The sequence below is a fragment of the Lepidothrix coronata genome, unplaced genomic scaffold (assembly GCF_001604755.1).
Source record: "Lepidothrix coronata isolate B3197 unplaced genomic scaffold, Lepidothrix_coronata-1.0 Scaffold4, whole genome shotgun sequence".
Classification (NCBI taxonomy): Eukaryota; Metazoa; Chordata; class Aves; order Passeriformes; family Pipridae; genus Lepidothrix; species Lepidothrix coronata.
The window spans coordinates 4,251,882-4,270,460 of NW_016690184.1; the positions used below are offsets into that span (position 1 = coordinate 4,251,882).

At 36.4% G+C, this 18,579-nt stretch overlaps 1 protein-coding gene across 43 annotated transcripts in view; it reads left to right on the forward strand.

The window, feature by feature from the left end:
• The window catches only part of RIMS1 (regulating synaptic membrane exocytosis 1), a 321,858-nt gene that overhangs the window by 291,415 nt on the left and 11,864 nt on the right, over positions 1–18,579 (forward strand). The gene's annotated exons all lie outside the window — the stretch shown is intronic.

Here is an 18,579-nt window from a genome sequence, read left to right on the forward strand (position 1 = left end):
AGTTGCATTTGTATTGCACCTGTTTCTCCTCAGATGTGAAAAAATTCACAACTCCAGTAACATATTACAGCAAGAAGAGAGCTATCATCTCTAGCATATGTTGGAACAGGCAACATTAATGTACTTATGCAAGAATTGTAGTCACAGGTCAGGAGTTACTCTTAAGAGATGACTTGGGGAATCCAGGAGAAAAAGTGACTGAGAAGGTGACATAGAAACTGTCATGGGTTTGAGTAGCAGTTTACATTTTTACTTTAACAGCATTTACATGGTTGCAAATTCAATTTTATTTATTTTTGCTTAGGCAGGATTTTTATGATTCATGCCTGGGTATGGGATTTTATCCTATACTCTGCTTCAAGGGGATAGCCATGTTTATGACCAATTTGGGGACAGTGTCAAGGAATTTTATGAGATCTCCTTTTAGCCAAGGTACACGATCTCCCGGTCTGCCTCACAGTAGTTTCTGTCCAAAGTTTGCCCATGGCCAAAATCCCATGAGAGTGACTTTTCCCAGATATCACCTTCAGATTGTAACAGGCTACTGCAATACCACTTAAAGTTTACTGATTTGGACAGGGAGATACTCTGTAAAGGTCAAAAAGCCCCTCTCCTCTCCTAGTCATTATGGTCCAGAAATAAATCTTTCTGTGCAAATGCTGGTGAGTGAATATTTGAAATCATGGATGGTTTCATTTACAATTTAAAAAATTAAAAAAACAAGGTTGCATCTAGAAAGACTTGAGCACAAGTCTCCCAGCCAGTAAATCCCACTGCTTAGCTCTTCAAGGAATCCTGTGAGTCAATGTCTCTAACATAGTGGTTTTTTCAATACACCTACATGGTACCAGCTGTGCTTCAGGAATTGGAGAGGGATTGTGGGATATAGAATGTGAACCCTGCTCTTGACAACTTGAAAGGCACCATTCTTCAAAGAAGTGGACCAGGAGCTGTACTCAGAAAGTGTGGGGTTAGTCTGAGCAAGGATAGGTGACTACAACGTAGCTGTCAGTTCAACACTGCAGGCTTTCTTCCTAGCCAGCAGAGAGAAATGTTCGCTTTTGCCCATGGCTTATCCATCCTCAAGTATATATTTGAAATAGTAAAAATTAACTCCACCCTAAAATTTCTGGTTTTCTCTACATGCTCTGAAAGGAGTCTGGCATGACTAGCTGCAGTACAACATCTACAGACACCCTGAGTGAGCTGAGTCCTGCTTAGCCTGTGCCCAGCCCCCTGTCTTTCTGTTCCCAGCCCTTTCTTTGGTTCCCCGTCAGAAGCAAGGGCATCAGCTGCTCCAATCCTTCACCTCCTGTAGCTGAATCCTGTGAGGGTTTCTGTTGCCCATCTTGCACAAAGGAGAGGCACAGAACAGAGTTGCCTGGATAGAAGAGGTTTTAAGAAATAAACCACCTCTGGGATACACAAAGTAGCTACTTTCTTTTTCTTGTAGATGGTTGTACAATAAGCAAACTGTGCCACAAAACTGGGCATGAACCTGATTTTGCTGCATGATAGCAAAGTTCAAATTACAAATACAAGAGTGCCTTTGGCACACTTATTTTTCGTTGGTACAACTGTCTTAAGTTTTCTGATTCTGTTTTTGTAGGTTAGATAATGATCTTGATGAGATGCACTAATTCTCTGCCTCATAAGTGGTGTCTCTCATTTGCTCTGCTGATTGCTCAGCATCCGTAAGAGCAGCAGCATTTTGCTGCAGGTGTAAAGTCTGTTTTCTAAGTCTCTGTATGAATGCTAATCAAGAGGTACACTTATGTGTGTCTGTTTCATATTTTTGTATTACTTGTTTGCACGAGGGGAACCATTACTACATTTATGTAAAAGGAAGTGAAATTGTCAGCCTCAGAGGTACTGCCATGAAAAACCTTTAAATCCATTGGTTAATGTTTTAAATGTGATCAAATCAGAAGAAATAAGGGAAGGCAGTTTTATGTCTGATGATCTACTTAAATACCTTGCCTTTTCTGATAAGCACGTCATCATCAAAACTAACACTTTGTAATTGCAATAAATCTTTCTAGGCAAAACAAAAACTGAGTAACCATGTAGATGGAAATGATGCAGTGATTCAGTCAAGCAGAATATGTAATGACAGAAACGTCCCGTGATTCAATGGTCATGATGAAAATTCAAGTACTCTAAAATTTTTTTTTTTTTTTTTGGTGTGTGTACCATTAATAAAAATAGTACTTTTTTCTATTATATGGCTCTGCAAGCTGGGAATATGATAATGTTTTTAGTCTTCAAAGGGCAATTGGAGAGCACAGCAAGCTGCAATGTGCTGTTACTCATCTAGTGCTGCCATGTGTTTGATGATGGTATAATGAGCAGTAAATATGCTATCTTAGTTTTACTCAGGGGAAGATAACTTCTGTGTATTAACGCTTTTGTTAATGCTATGGGGGTTTTTAGTATTGTTTAAATATTACTTTTTGCTTATAATTGCAAATAGTTTATTGCTGAAAGAGCAAAAAATATGTGGACAACATGAATTTTAGTTGAGTTGAAAAGTGAGGAAGAGAAACAGTGACACAAATCAAATGTCCAGTTGGATCAGTGATAGATCCCAAAAGGAATGATGGTAGAGAAGAGAAAACTGAGAGGGGGTCTTTTCAATAAATATAAATATCTCAGAGGCGGGTGTCAAGAGGATGGTGCCAGACTCTTTTCAGTGGTGCCCAGTGACAGGACAAGGAGTAATGGCTAAAAACTAAGACATAAGGAGTTCCACCTCAACATGAGGAAGAACTTTACATTGAGGGTGTCACAGCACTGGAACAGGCTGCCCAGGGAGGTTGTGGAATACCTCTCTCTGGAGACATTCAAAACTCACCTGGATGTGTTCCTGTGTAACCTGTTCTAGGTGACCCTGGAGATCATCTAGTCCAACCCCATCTACTCTGTGATTCTGTGATTTTGTGGTGTCAGTTTAGGATGACAGATATGCCATTTCTTGAGTTTATTCTCATCTTTTACTATTTATCGATGTTCATGTGGTGTCTATGACTACAATATTGGCAGAAGCCACGTGCTGTAGAGAAGTAGGATCATCAGTGCTTTGTAAAAGGACCGTGAATGAAATGAAGCTGCATAATTAAGAAGTGAACCTTGATGCTTCACATTTTCATGTTTCTCTTTCACTTAAAGACCTTCCAGCAGGCATGTTAGCCAACGTTACATATCCAGGTAGTTTCTCTTTATGCATAAAAAGTTCTCCTTGTTGGTAGGATATGCTTATTTTTAAGAAATCAATTCCTTTTGAGGGCTTGGTGCTGAAAAATTCCATTGATTTCAAGGCTTAAGGATTTGGTTACCCAAGAAGACTTCTGTAGAATAAATGGATGACCCTGTGCAGATATTTTTTTTCTGTTTGTTGTCCAAAGTTTTCTATCTTATTAGAGTTGTAGTAGCAATATAACAATCATTTTGCAATCCCAACTGGAGCAAGAACTGCAATGGCTACTCTGCAAACATATGCTGTTGAACTTTGCTCTGTAGTGCAATTTATTTAATGTGCTCTTAATTTATGTTCTGACTTTTATAATTCATGTCAGACCTCCTTAATAGTAGCGATGGTTCTTTGTTCTTTGCATTGTTGGCACCATAGACCTTAAAAGCATTTTACAAAGGAATGGTAAGCGTCATTGTCCCATTTTATTGAGAAGCAAACTCCAGGACTGGAAGTGACCTACTGAAAATGTCACAGTCTGCAAAAGAACCAAGACTTCCTAAAAAACTTACTACTGTAATTGCCAGATTAAAAAGTACTTGTGACTGTTTGTGTACCTAGGAGCATATAATAAGAGAAACAGTAATCTCGGTAATGTAGTGGGCATGTATGTGTGTAAGTACATGTGTGTAATCTTTATGCGGGGCGTTGTTTTAAGGAAAGAGTCCATGGGACCTTAAATTTCTGTACTTTAAAGCATGTCTAAACATCACTCACATATTAAAAATGTTTAATAATGTTTACAATATAAACTGGGACAGTGTTAACTTTCTTGAAATCGGAATCTGTGCCTGAAAGCAATACATTGTTTGACCGCCTAAAACATGTAAAATTAGGACTCAGCTCTGTGCTGCTGGAAGATCATGTAGTTTGTGGATGCATTTATTCTCAGCTTCATTTAATGTCTTCATTTCTTGTGTCCTCCTAGCAAGAATGTTTCTATTTCGGGGATTTAATTAATTACTTTTTAAAGGTTACTTGCTTTAAAGGTCAATACAATAGATTATTCCCTGCAGTGTACGATTAGCTAAATAGGCAAGTAATGGTACCTGACTAGTTGATGTATTTTAGTGATATTAGTATAAAAGGTATGTTGACCACAAACTGAGTCAGGACTTGACTGTAAGAAGATCCCTAAAATCTTTTAAGCTGTAAACTTAGTTGAATTGTGAAGAAATGCATAAGATATGTGAACAGCTCATTAACTAAATTAAAAAAGATTCATCCATCACTGGGTCGCCTTTCAAATGTGTATGTTTATACTCACATCCCTTTGACCGTTCTTTGAGCTCATGTTTTGTACTTCAGAACATAGCAGGGTGACATTTGTTATCTTACTTGATGGCAGAGTGCTGAACTCTCTGTTACAAGATCTTTTCATTCAGATTGCTAGTTTTTCTAGAAAATAATAGCTTCTCACTGTCATAAGTTATCTTTACAAAATACCTGAAAATACTGTGGTTACCTGCCTTGCTGACAAGAGGTCACTTAAGTGTGTGCAAGATATTCTCTTTCCTTTGTAATTCTGAAGAAAAGCAGACCAGAATGTCACCACGATTCTGGATTGGTTCTTTGTTTATTATTGTGTTCTTGGGATAAACAGAACAGAACATAATATCAACTCATGGATTGAGAGTTGTATTAAAAACATAAAACTGTTTTATATAAATCATATCCTAATAAATTTCAAATTTTCAGGCAACTGTGCCAGAACAGGAATTTATGGGAAAGTTGACTTTGGTTTCTGAAGTGTATAATTTTCCTCACTGTTGAAACAAATAATGTCACATTAGAAACGTATTGCAAGTTTATTTAAATGTGATTCATCAAGTATCCAGATGATGGTGAGGTCCAATCCTATGTGTGCTTCAGAGGGAATAGTCCCATGAAAATCTACACATGATGAAGTTGGACCTTGCTGAAAATTCTGCATGCTTTTGTGAATATATAACACATTAAAAAAACCTCCCACTTCTTCAAGATATAGGGGAAAAGAAAATATTCACTAGCACCATGCACTTTGTTTTAAATTATCCATGCTTTTATATTTAGTTTGGTATAGTTAGTGAGCCTGTGTATCCCAAAGTTCCTTTGAGGATGATAGAAAAATGTACAGAGAAGGCCTTTGAAAAAGTTTTGGTCTTCACTGTGTGTCTTCCCCTTTCCCAGTGTGGCATACACATAGTGCAGTCTTCAGAGAAAGACCACCACTGGACAAGAGTGTCCAATCAAGGGTAGAAAGATTGATTTTACTTAAATATTTCAATGGAAGAAAACATAAAATATTCTAAGAACTTTTCTCATTATATATTGGAAGTTCTTGACTTGAGAGAAATGCTTTCAATTTTCCTCTCGAATATGTTCTTTTTGTTAAAAATTAAATACATATATTAAAAGATGAGGAAAATGGAAGATACCATGAATATATATATTCTTTTGAAAACAGTATGCAATCAGGCACATTGTATGAAAGAATTATTAAGTAAAATAATTTTTAGATTTGAGTAATCTTTCAGTGACATTGGCTCCTGTTGCCACTGAAATGCACATTAAAGCTCACTTCAATAGAAAGTGAGATTGTCTTCATTATCTATATTCAGTGCTGCATCACTAATAGGGTAAAACTTGTGATTGCAGACATCTTTTCAAAAATATCCTCCTTCTATTACCTGACATATTAGTTTGGGTATTTTTCATAGACTAAAGATGGAGTATTTAATAACATATAATTATTATGATTTAAAGACTATGAAATCATTATTATACTATCTAGGTATGTTACTTAAGCTTAATCAAAGTCATTCTATACTGTTTCTTATTCTGGCAGTAGCTATATCATTTAATTTATCAAGAAGCTTCTCAAACTTGCTCTTTTGTGATATTCGTATGCTCTTGATGCCATCTTTCATTTTGATTTTATTAGAAGTTGCTTGCCAATTAGCTAGTTTTATTACATCCTTCCAGTCCTTACAAATTCTGGAGGTCAGTAATACCAGTTTTATATAAATAAGCCAGGGTTTATGCACATTTTATTGTTTGTTGTTCTCTCTCCAATCTTCTGTCATGTTAGATATTGTTGTAGTCACAGAGTTTTAAAATCTGATCTATTATAGAGGCTATAATAACAAAAGTGTTTCCTTAATGTTTCCTTAAAGAGTATTTCCTTGTAATAGAGCAAGACTGTGTTTAAATGTTACCTCTTGTGATTTTGATTTATAGTGTACATAGAAATCTTTTTTTCTGTGCATATATTGTGTTTAATCCTTATATGACAACATCTTACCTGCGTAGAATTTATGTGTCTTATTTTTGTCTACTATTTAACTGGAGATGGCTGTTTTTATAGCAACCAGTACTCAATAACAACTACCCTCTCACGCTTTGACCGCACAGAGAAAAGAAGCACTCTCATTAATGATCACAATAATCCTGAGCAGCAAATAGAGCTTTGTCTGTCAGTTCCAAGAAAAAATACTATCTGAAATAATTTGTGTAATATAGAGATAATGAGAGATTAGTGCATCTGTTCCAAAGAGCCTGACCTTCAAAACATTAGCTCTGCAATATTCAAGCACCATGGTGTAACGCTGCTATGAAAGGCAAGTTTGTTTTACTTTTGTATTTTATGATCTTCATCCATGAGCTAATATATATTGAAATCCCTGGAAAGATGTAGTACTACTTGGTATGAGTTACAGAGACTAAAATTACTGTAAAAGGCATGTTTGTGTTTAGCCAAAAGTAAGTCCAGGAACATGAAAATAAGGTTTGTTTATTATATTTTAATATTGTGCCATGTACTCTCACGAGCCATCTTTTTATGTGCCATCTGCAAGTAAATTTGGAATTTAAAATCTGTGGTTCAGACTGGCTGATTGACTATTGCAGATTTTCATGTCTGTTATTACGATGTGCAATTTTCTGCTGCCCTTTCTCATTTTCTTTTGTGCTGATGTTGATATGCAATTTTTGTTTTCCAGATTATTTTAAATGAGTGTCATTTCTTCATCTGTAGTAGGTTTGTCAGTGCCCTCTATATTAATACAGCAAGAAAATTTAATGCTCTATCTTAGCCTCTGGTTTTGAATAATTTATGGAGAGGAAAATGGCTTATTAAATAGTTCAGAAGTAGTGAAATTAGCTTCATATTGTACTGTATTTTTTGTTACTAGCATATATGGAAAAAAGTTTGTGAATATTGTATTAGTTCTAGACAAGTGCATTTGTTCCTTAAACTTATTAATATGCATGCACTGTTGCATTAAAAACTGTATTTCAGGTAACCTTGTGGTTTAGTTGGAATAGCAGTTTTTAAGTGTTTTCACTTCAGAAATAACTAGAAGTTTGGGAGGGAGTCAGTTTTTTCTGTAGACACAGGCTGTATTAGCACCATTTAGTATTTTTTTCCCGTTTTCTCCCTGCTTGAAAGGGCTTTAAAATTTTGTAAACACTCGCTGTCTGCTTATATTTGTTGGCTGTAATTCAAATGCTCTCAATATTAATTTATAAAAAATGGCTAATTCTCCCTTGTGCTTATATTTTTCTTAGCTTTTTATCATGTTTGTAACAGATTAATTGTATGATAAATCTATTATAAAACAAACTAACAGTCACAATAAAAAAATATTGCTTTGTAATAAAAATTCAGTGTAATTTACCAGGGAAAACACAGAACAACTCTTCCCATATTGGTGTGCTTTTTGCCTCATGTCTGTTGACTGTTGTTTCATCTGCTTTCCCTTTGAGAAAGGCAAGTGCTTCCTTGTTAAGCAAGGTTTGTAACCCAGAGATGAGAATAAGTGGCCATAGGGACCTGCAAAAATAACCTGGAATCATTTTTGATGTCAAAATGCAAGGTGTTACAGAAAATCCTGCTGTCTCACATTGCTCCCTACCTTGCCCAGACATTAAAGCAATAGTGATGCTGTGACAGTTTTTTTTGTGCTGGTGTCTCTCTGTGACACAGTTGAACTTTTACATCTTGTCAGTACTGTTTTCCTCAGTGCATATTTGATAATGGACATAAGCCAGCAATACTGGATGCAAACCTTAGCATTTCATAGCAGAGTTGTGCCGGAGCATTCATTTGGGAAGTTTGGCTGAACCATCTGTCTCTAAACTAAGTCTTCGTGTGCAGTTGTCCACTTTCAATAATATAAACACAAAGGGAACAATTATATGTTACAGTTATGCAGTGTTTATCTAGCAGAGATCCGCTGCCCAAGTCTGTAGGTGTTTTTTACGTACTGATTGATGGAACTAATGCAAATCAGTCTGAATGTAATGCCACAAAGAGCTGTTTTAAAACAGAAACATTCAGTGACTGTCACTACTTACCTGTTTGAACTACTACTGTGAATAAAAAGCTGATTCAAAAGATAAATTTTGCCCCGGGACCACCATTAGCTGGACTTGAACTCTAGCTGACCAAAAGAAGGAGCCTCTCCTGAGCTTTTAGCTTCCCTTCTGGCAGGCTGACCTCAAAAGTGAGAGGTATGTCTTTATGTCATCTCAATGTACCTGGCTTGGGACTTTAGGTAGTCACATTTTAAGAGAAATTCAAAAGCAAAGTAAACCTTAGCACAGTACTTTGGCTGAAGAAGAACATGACTGTATTTTACTGCAGCTGAAACTTCAGTGGGAACACTGATGGTAATACAAGGGGCAGCAGTGCAAACAAGGTTGCAAAAAGAAAGTGTAAAATTTTGTTTAAATTTGTAGAAAGTTTAAAGGAAAGTTTGTTTGAGGTGTGGTACTTTGGAGACTGCCCAGAAAAATTCACTTTGTAGAGAGCATGAGACTAATATTTCAGGATGTAGTGGTGAAGAAACAAGGCAAGTTTTTGGTCAGCCTTTCTGTTACAGATCCAGAAGAGAAAGTCAAACAGTTTTAGTCCTGTAAAGGGGGTTTGATCATACAAGTAAAAAATATAAGGAATGATTTTTCCTGGAACTAGGAGGAATGTAAAGGAGGAAAGGCTGTTATTGAAGTCGGGGATTTTGGTTTTTTTTTTATTTCAGTTTTAAACTTCTTTTGAGCTTCCCTGAGCAAGAACCTGAGTGGGAGGGAACTTCTGTACACTTGGCACGAGTGCAGCACTTTGTGTAAAACTACTCAACATGGCAGACTGGTCCTGAAGCCTTTGCCATACACATGCTGAAGGCACGTCTTGCAGGGTGACATGCATCCATTAGCAACTACCAAAATCAGCTTCTCATTCCTACCATGGCATTGTACTTATCTTTGGAAGACAAATCTTTCTATTTAATTGTATTCTGCTTTTTTAGTGTAACATGCACTATGAGAGAATTGAATACCATACAGCTATGTATTTTTGAAAAAGGTGATAAGCAATCCTCTCTGTGGTTTTCTGAGCATCATTTCTAAATATATCAAGAAGATACAGACTACTTCAGCCATTGCAATAAATAGGAAATCTATGCCTAAGCAATGAAAATAAAGTGGACATCTCAGAATAGGAGCAGCATAAGATATACTGTGTCACTACTGCAGAGGATTTTGAGTTTGTCACCTCTACAATATTTGCAATCATAAATCCTGTTATCTGTTTATTAGCTGTAATGAACAACATAATTTGTGGCATTTTTCTCCTTAATCACTTTAAATAATCAGAACTTTACCATAACTTGAACATCTACTAGACAGAAATTTATTGTGCACATTTTAATTTTTTTCCCTGTTATAATTCTGTTTGAAATAGTTCTTTTATTTTTACTTGACAAATCCCAAGTCATTTCCTTTCTCTTTTCTGTCTTTTATCACCCTGATATCAAAATTCACTATGTACGTTAGGTTGGGTACCTCCTTTCTTTGTGAGAGCAAGTGAGAGAAAGCACACTGGTCCTGCACATTGGTCCCTACAATTTTGAGTGCCAAGTTGATAAAGGTGTGTTAAATTAATTGATTCTTAAATAATGCAAAAGGAAAGCATAATACATTTTCAGAAGAGAGTATTAGAAAAACTAAAACACTTGACATGGAAACACATATGGCAAAGTTTGTTTCCTCAAAAGGAAGTTCGAAGATGAAAGGAGTAATTAAAAAATGAAATTCTATTCTCAAAATGCACATGGGCATTTCAGAGACAGTGAAACTTTAACTCTGTTGTGCTCGAGTCCCTCTAGGACAGTAACATCATTTAGACTTTTCTGTAGCATAACTGTAATTTAGTAGCTAATGCTAATTTGATGCTTTCTCAGGTTTACAATGTTTCAGGTGTGTTTGTACCAAAATTCATGCAAAATGAGTCAAAATCATCAGGACAGAGAAACATGTTTCTGTGTTTATCTGACTCTCCTCATCAAGTTCCAAACAGCAGCATTAAAAAAATGCATCTACCAAAGTTGCCAAGAATATTTTGAGCTCTTCTCTGCTTGCACACACTGCTGACTGAATTTTTTAACCTTTTGGCAATAAATTATGAAGTGCTAGCTGCTAGGTAGTTCAGTACTTTTTTTCACTGCAAGGCCTTATAATGTAATCACAGTTGTAAAAGGAACTTGTGAGTGAAGCAACTTGATCATTCCTCGCTGTGCTGCGGTGCCAAGTGGTTACAGGATAAGGAGGGAGAGGCAACGCCAGGACCCCAAAGATTTATTCTACCCAGAAACAGCACAGGTTATTTAAACAAAGGTGAAGCTGCTTTAGTTGCTGGCTGCTTGTTAAGGATTATATCATAGCTAATGTTTAATTTTGCTTAAACTAAAGGTAAGTCTGGATTTTCTGCGTGTTATTGTGATGAACCTACTCGTGAGTCTGATTTTTCGCAATGTACGATAGTCTGTGGTTATAACTTTGCAATGCTACAGTCAGTAAGAAAAACCTGAGTCGGTGTGATACTTTGATCTGATACATTAGAAATGATCTTGTAAAGGCAGGTTAGTAACATTTTTAAAGGGAAATGTGATACTCGCCTGGGACGTGCTGGTAGTGGTAAAATGAAACTTGAAGGGCTTGAAAGTTACAGTCAGAGCACATCAAACTACAGAAAAGATAGAGCATTTTCAGATCAATTCACAGATTGGTAATTGTGACAAAAAGGAAGGGACTGTTTCTGAAGCTGTAATGCCTCCTGATTAGTGTGCTGTGCCATTAAATTAGGGTTGAGCTATTATTCAGAAACTTTTCAACTGTACAGAAAGGCATGTAACATCTTTTTACTAGAAGATACTTTGGCACCAGTGGTTTTGAGAGTGTTTAAATTTACAGTTCAATTTACAGGTTTTTTCAGAGATTATTAAAATAATTAGACTTTGGATTGCCATTTTGTAGAGTACATAGATCTCAGGAAACTTTGTGAAGATGCACAGCGGTAGTAAGTTTTTAATCAGTGATGTCTTATAAATTGTCTCCTTGGTGATATCATCTTGTAAAGTATTGTCTTTTAGTAGTCATACTGTCATTCTATGTTTTTAATAATAAATACTGAAGTATTTGTAATTGTGAAGACTTACTTAAAAACAGTCTCAAATTGACTAAAATTGTTATGGCTGCCTATATCCAAAAAAGTCATCAAGTTACTTAAATATGTATAAATTTCTAATGAAATGAAATGCTGGTTTAGTTTATCTGAAGGATCTTCTCAATTTTTTTTCTGCATTGCATTTTGTTTTCTCTTCCTGTATGAACTGCAAGCTGTATCCCAGCACCCTTTCATTGGACAAATGTTATTTGGGTTGACTGGTAATAAACAATTCTTACAGCCTGTGTTTTTATGGAAAAATGTTACTGTTGAAGAGCAAACAGCTCTTCTGAGCTCCTTATTTTCTTCTGCCTCATGTTCTCCTCCAGTCTCACAAAAAAAGCAAAAGAGTATATGAGAAAGTGAGTGCTTGATATTTTATAAACTGTTTATGTAGTAAATAATTTGCTGGAAACATGACTTTGTTGATTTACTAATTGAACATCACTGATAGAGGCGTTAAGAGTTAAAGAACATGGCATGTAGACCTATTATCAGTTTCACTGACATGTTCTGCTTTTATATAGTTTTTTGTGTGTGTGTGAACAAGATCATTAATATGCTTTAATATCTGTATGTTTATAAAGCACGCTTAGCACAATTCCAGCAGTAAAAACTCATTGCTATATATCATCTTTGATTGCCTCATTTTGGCTGACACAGTGGCTCTTTTCTCTTCATTGCAAGTATGTGAACAAAACTATTAATCTTTATAAAGTAATTTCAGAAGCCATAACTGATCTTTTTCTGACCAGATAACCCTTGTTTTTCCTTAAAATACATGTGTCCTAGTTAGACACAGGTTTTCTTCCCTGACATGAAAAAATCATAAGTATCAGGATAAACATAAAAAAAACACATGCTTGTTTTTACATTTCGGGGGGGGGGGGCGTTGTGGGTTTGTTTTGGTTTTTTTTTAATGAAATGTGTCTAAGACCATCTTTTCTACAGGAGATATGATTTGTAAAAGGAGTTGCTCAAAGTTTTGAGGCCATTGTCAGGTAGTAAACAAGAGTGTGATTTTCCAGTTCTTGTTTACTTTTGTTTTGAGCATGGACATATTCCTGTCATTTGTTCTCAAAGTGCTACTTCAGCTTCATGCAAGTCACTAGGAACTGTTGGATAAGTAAAATTACTGTCCTTTGAAATCTAAAACTGTTAAGAGTCTGAATCTGCAAGTTTTCTTTTCAGTGAAAAATACATTAAAAAGCTGAGATTCTGCAGTATGCTGACTAAAATGCCATCAAATCATTAATACAACCATTAATAGCACTTCACTGAAGTCTCCTTTTGTTAGGATTGGTGCTTTTTGTTCCTTTGCTCTATGTATGTCAGAAAAAAATATTGTGTGTATTAATGGACTAATTGCATTATCAATTTTTGTTATTTTCTGAATATATTTATTGGGAATGAAAGTGGTTTACCAGATGAGTATGTAAACTTATAAATATAGCTGTGAGATAGTTTTTTTTCCATAATTCTGATAAAATTTCTTCTCAGTAAATTATCCCAGCTGAAAAGGTGAATATTCTTTCTAGAAGGTTTTGTTATTTATATTAATATAAATGTTGTTTCTGGATTTGTTTTAATGAATAGAAATGGGAAGAAGTACATGATAGTTTATATTTGGATTTTAAACCTCAGGATCTAACACTAAAGAATATAAACAGCATTCTCCTTTCTTTGATATGTTGTGTGATAGTTGGAAGAAACATTTAAAAGACCATTACTGCAATATTCCACATTTTTTTATTAACAGCATTATGTTCAGAAGAGGATAGCACAATACACAGAATGGAAAATACAGAGTATTGTGGAGTATAAAGTCTAGAAACATTTGTATTTAAATGTTATATTTTTTACTATTTATCTCTGTCCATAGTCACTATGTAGTTTCAGCCTTAGAGATCAATATGCTGCTGAGTTCATATGAAAGATGTGCACATATACAAAAAACAAATGCTCTTTGAACCATTTCTGCTTTTATTTTTCCCTCTGATTTGGGATTACAAGCCAAGGGGCACTTTGTCAGATACATGTAAATATATTTGTAAATATATTTTATTGTTGTTTAAAAGTGCTACATGCAAAGTGAGAGAGATGCTGCAGAACTTGTAACTCAGCAGGTCTCCAAGCATTTCAGGTTGTAAAAATCACTAACATATCAGAAAGAACCAGAAAAAAATATTCCCCTTGGCTTTTCTTTTTATAGTTCTTTGAATTGAAGTTGACCCTAACTATTGCAGTTGGCATAACCTTGTTGGTGTCTCACATAGTCATTGTGCAAACCAACCATACGGTCACAGTCCTGACAGGTGTCAGTCATAGCTGGCTCAAAGCTTTTAGGCTTTCTTTGGATGCATAAGCATACTTGATACTGTGAATAATTTGCCCTTGAGTCATGCAATGACATTGAGTATTATCACTCTTCTTATGATCCCTTTCATTGTGGATTTAGTAGTGGTATATGCTTTGTTCTCTGGTGTGTTCTTTTGAAATTATCATGAATTTTCCATACCACATACTGAGGTGCTGCATGTGTGTGAAATTGCTTCTTTTTTTTTGGTGCTAACCAACTAGTTGCACTCATGTATGATTCCGGGCAATGCTGATTAAGGCACCTTTCCCTATAGGCAGTAAAAAGAGGGTCATGTTAGCATTTTCTTCTGCCCTACAGCAGTCTTTAACACTGTCCTATTGACTAAATTGCCAAGCTCATGTCCTTGCATATTCTCATATTCTTATATTCTTGTCCCCTAGGCTTGTTCAATGGTATGTAATATGCACCTTGGCACCTTGCATAAAAGCTTTACTGCAGCAGCCCCTCCTGATATTTCAGACTTCCTATACTGAAATGAGCAAAATATAATAGCTGATTCCAGGCACCACATGAAGCACAAAGGAAAAGCCAGGCAAACAGTGATGCCATGTGCAGTCATGGCTTTGCTAAGCAGGGGGCTGGGAGAGAGGAATGTTCTGGCATTGTCCCCTCTGAATTGGATGCCTTAGAGATGTAAAGCTAGCCTTGAGGTATCTCTAGTAAGACATCTTATACCTCTAGATACTATCACTGACCCTTTCTGGATAATATAATTCTGTTGTCAATAGTTCCTGGCTTCTATACTTGAAAGCAATTAGGAAGTACAGAAATTGGGGACACATCAATTGCATTGTAATTGCAAATGTAAGATAGTGCATATTTGCTTTTTGCACTGCTTGGTCTGTTAAGTTAATTTTGTCTAGGAAAACCAAAATCGGGGACTAGTCTCTTGTCAAACCAAAAAGGAATTACTATAGGCTACATTTATAATAAGTAGATGGAAATAGCACATTGCACACACTCATCAGTGTAGCAGGAGTGCTACAACAATATTGATAAATTGCAAAATGCTTACATGCTGTGTATATTTTGTAGCCGCAGGTGGCTGCTTTATGATCCTTTGCCATCAATTATTAAATCTGCAAAAATATTCATCACAATTGCTCTGTAATAGTTTTTCTCTGACTTGTACCTGTTAAGCCAGGTGTTTCCATGTAATATATGCACATCAATCCGCATTGCTGCATGCAGAAAGCCTTACACGACTGACACAGCATACAGAAGCATACAGAAGCATACAGGAGTAAATTTTACCTCTAAATGGTATTCAGTAGAGAGTCTGCTTATCTTCAGTCTGCACAATGAATACAGTGTAATTTACACAGGGCAGGCAAATGACTGTAACACATTGTAAAATTTAATTGTACATATCAAACTAATAAAAATTGGGAGCAGGACCAAGCATTCTCCAGTAGATATCCAGATGAGCAGAAGATCTTCTCAATATATCATAGCATAGATATTGAACTTGAATATTTTATGAACCTGTATTGTTCATATAAAGACAGCATTCCAAAGATATATGCAAAGATATATGTTAGATTAAATGCAATGCAAGATGAAAATAAAAGTTTAAAAAAATGTAATATCAATATCAGGAGAAACGCTTGTGGTTGTTTGGATCCTGTACTTCATTGTGCTGTCAAGGCAGGACTTGACAGTTCTTCCCTCCCCTTTCCCTTCCCAGGGAAGTTGCACCCCAGAGTGAGTTCATGTTGCTGGGGTGCCTTTAGAAATAGCAGCAGTTCCCAAATCATCTGTATGCTAAGCACCTCCCTCCCAGAACTAGATTTTACTGAGAAGTTTGCAGGAGTACACTAACAAGATAAACTAGCTCTTTACTTTTTGTAATATAAGTGGACAGAAATGAGATGCATAAAACTTCCAAAACCTGTGAAACATGTATTTTGTTTCTTAGCCATGGGCAAAAGCAATTTCCTCTATGTCATAAACTCTTTGTTGTAGTTTATCATTCCGTTGGGTTACTTTTATGTTATATTTCTGATTGTACTGCAGAATATTAAGACTGAGATTATAAAATAAAATATATAGGAGGTCTCTAGTTTTCCCAGGAAACATTGTGGGTATTAGTAGCACTTATAAGAGGAGACAAAAGGATGCTTTTTAGTCTTCAACCTGAGAAAAAATGTTGATGAGAAAAGAAAAAGAAGTGGAACCAGCGCTGTAAGACAGAGAGCGGTGACGTGAAAAGTATTTGGAAAAAGACAATCTGTTATTTGCAGCACAGTGAGACAAGATTTTGAACTTGCTTATGACCATGCACAAGGATTCCTACTGCATGGTCTGTGCATTTAAAATCTATGGAGCAAAATGTGTTCAAGCAGCAATATTGATGTTATCCATGACAATGTAATATTAGTCTTAAAAAAAAAATAATTCCATTTGCTATTTTCAATCTCTGCTGTGGCTCAAAGCTAAAATATTCGTTTTTGTGATCTAGCCAATGGATATTTTTCATAGTGATTATTTTTATGACGATGTTCATTATGTTGTCCCAACAGCCTCGCTCTAATCCCTAAGTTTCAGCACCCACCATGTTTTCTATGGGGTCCAGAACAACATCTCTTTACCGATTTGTGCCATGCTGGTCTTGTAGCTAACTCTAGAATCTCATAATTTCTCTTTCCTGAGCCCTGGATACTCACAAGCAACCTTATTCAGCTGAACACATTTCAGGTTCTACCATATTAAATCCTTCTGGTTATGCTGCCTGATCTGGCTGGCTCCAGAAAAGAAGACAGGGGTAAACCACATAATCTCACACACTTTCTAGGAGGAAATGGAAACAGAGACACTTTCAGACAGGTCTTGGCAAGACAGAGAGAGAGAAAAAACAGTATTGGTGGGTAAATGCATGTTTACAGAAAGTGTGAATCCTATTTTGGAGTACAATGCTGTGTATGGCTTATACTTTCTAGGCTGCCTTTTGATTAATTTTTGATGCTAACCTACCTTTCAGTGTTGGTATGCTGAACACACTCTCTGTTTTTAAAGAGAAAGTTCAGGACAAAACTTAGCATTTGGTTTTCTACATATGGAGTCACTGAAGCTCCAGCAAATACCTTCCACACCAGCACTGTGTAAGAGTGGAACCTGGTCTGCCTGGTGTACCTTGCCTACCCTACTCTCCATCCTATTTAGCAGCACTGAATAACCAAGGACTGGGAATTTGGATGAGTTGTGGTGGTCCACAGGAAAACCTCAGAGCTGTTGGCCTCAGAAGGGAGTAAAGGATCTGTGGAAGTAGCTGATCTCTTCCACTCAGAGGCATTTGTTTCTCTGTTTCTGGGTGGCCATAGATAAACAACCCTCATCCAGAAAGCTTAAGAGTGAAACCACAGCCTCTTTCACTGTGATCATGTCCCCTCTGAGCCCAATATACAAACTCTTTCCTTTTCACTGTGGCCATGTTTTCTATTTCTCTGCTAGCTCCAAAGAGGTTACTCTGGTAGCTGTATGGTGTGATTTCTCCTTGCCCTCCACGAGCTCTGCAGACCAAAAGAGCAAGGGCCAGCTCTTCTTGACAGCGTGTTTAAACACCCTGAGCAATGGGCAGACCATGTGGGTGCTACCAAAGACTTGAATTTTATGTGACGAAAGCTCACGATCTGTCCATTTCAATCATCAACAATGTCCCAGTTAAAGAGGGACCTTTAAGAGCAATTCAGTCTCCACAGCAGATGGAGATGGAAGAAATATTCGCTTTTTCAGATATTCCCCTGAGCAGACGATGAAAAGGAAGTACAGACTTTGCAAAGAGCAAGTAAAGGAGCACCAAAATGAAGAGGCGAATGCAGAAGAATGTTTTTGCATGTTCTTACATGAAACTTTGTCAAATTTACTACTTTCTGAGAGAAAGTAATGGTAACCAATGGAATTTTGAGTACCCATTTTGAACTAAATGAAAAAGAACAGGATACTGAATTTGAAGATGACACACGTTATTACATCACATGGAGACTTTGGTGAAAGTAATTTAGTTAAAGATTGTTCAGAACAACAATCATCATCTAGAAGTATAATTTCTGCCATGAAACAGCAGAATTCATTGTACATCAGCCATAATCTGAAAAGGATCTGTAAAGGACTGGAAGCTCTCTTGCTCAAGGGAAATATGAAACCTTCCAGGTGGAAATCAAATTGCATTTTAAAGAATGTGTGATAGAAGCTTTTCCAAATGGAAATTCCCGAAGATTTACATTACTTTCTAATGTTCAGTTGCAAGCCTAGATTGTGACTGCCCAGAAGGGTTGTGGAGTCTCCCTTACTGGAGATATTCAAGAACTGTCTGGATGCAAGCCTGTGCCATGTGCTCTAGGAAGACCCTGCTTGAATAGGGATGTTGGACCAGATGACCCAGATGTGGTCCCATCCAGCTTTAACTATTCTTTGATCTCTCAAACATATTGTCCAAGAGTTATTTCTGTTGAGGAAATACTGAGCTCA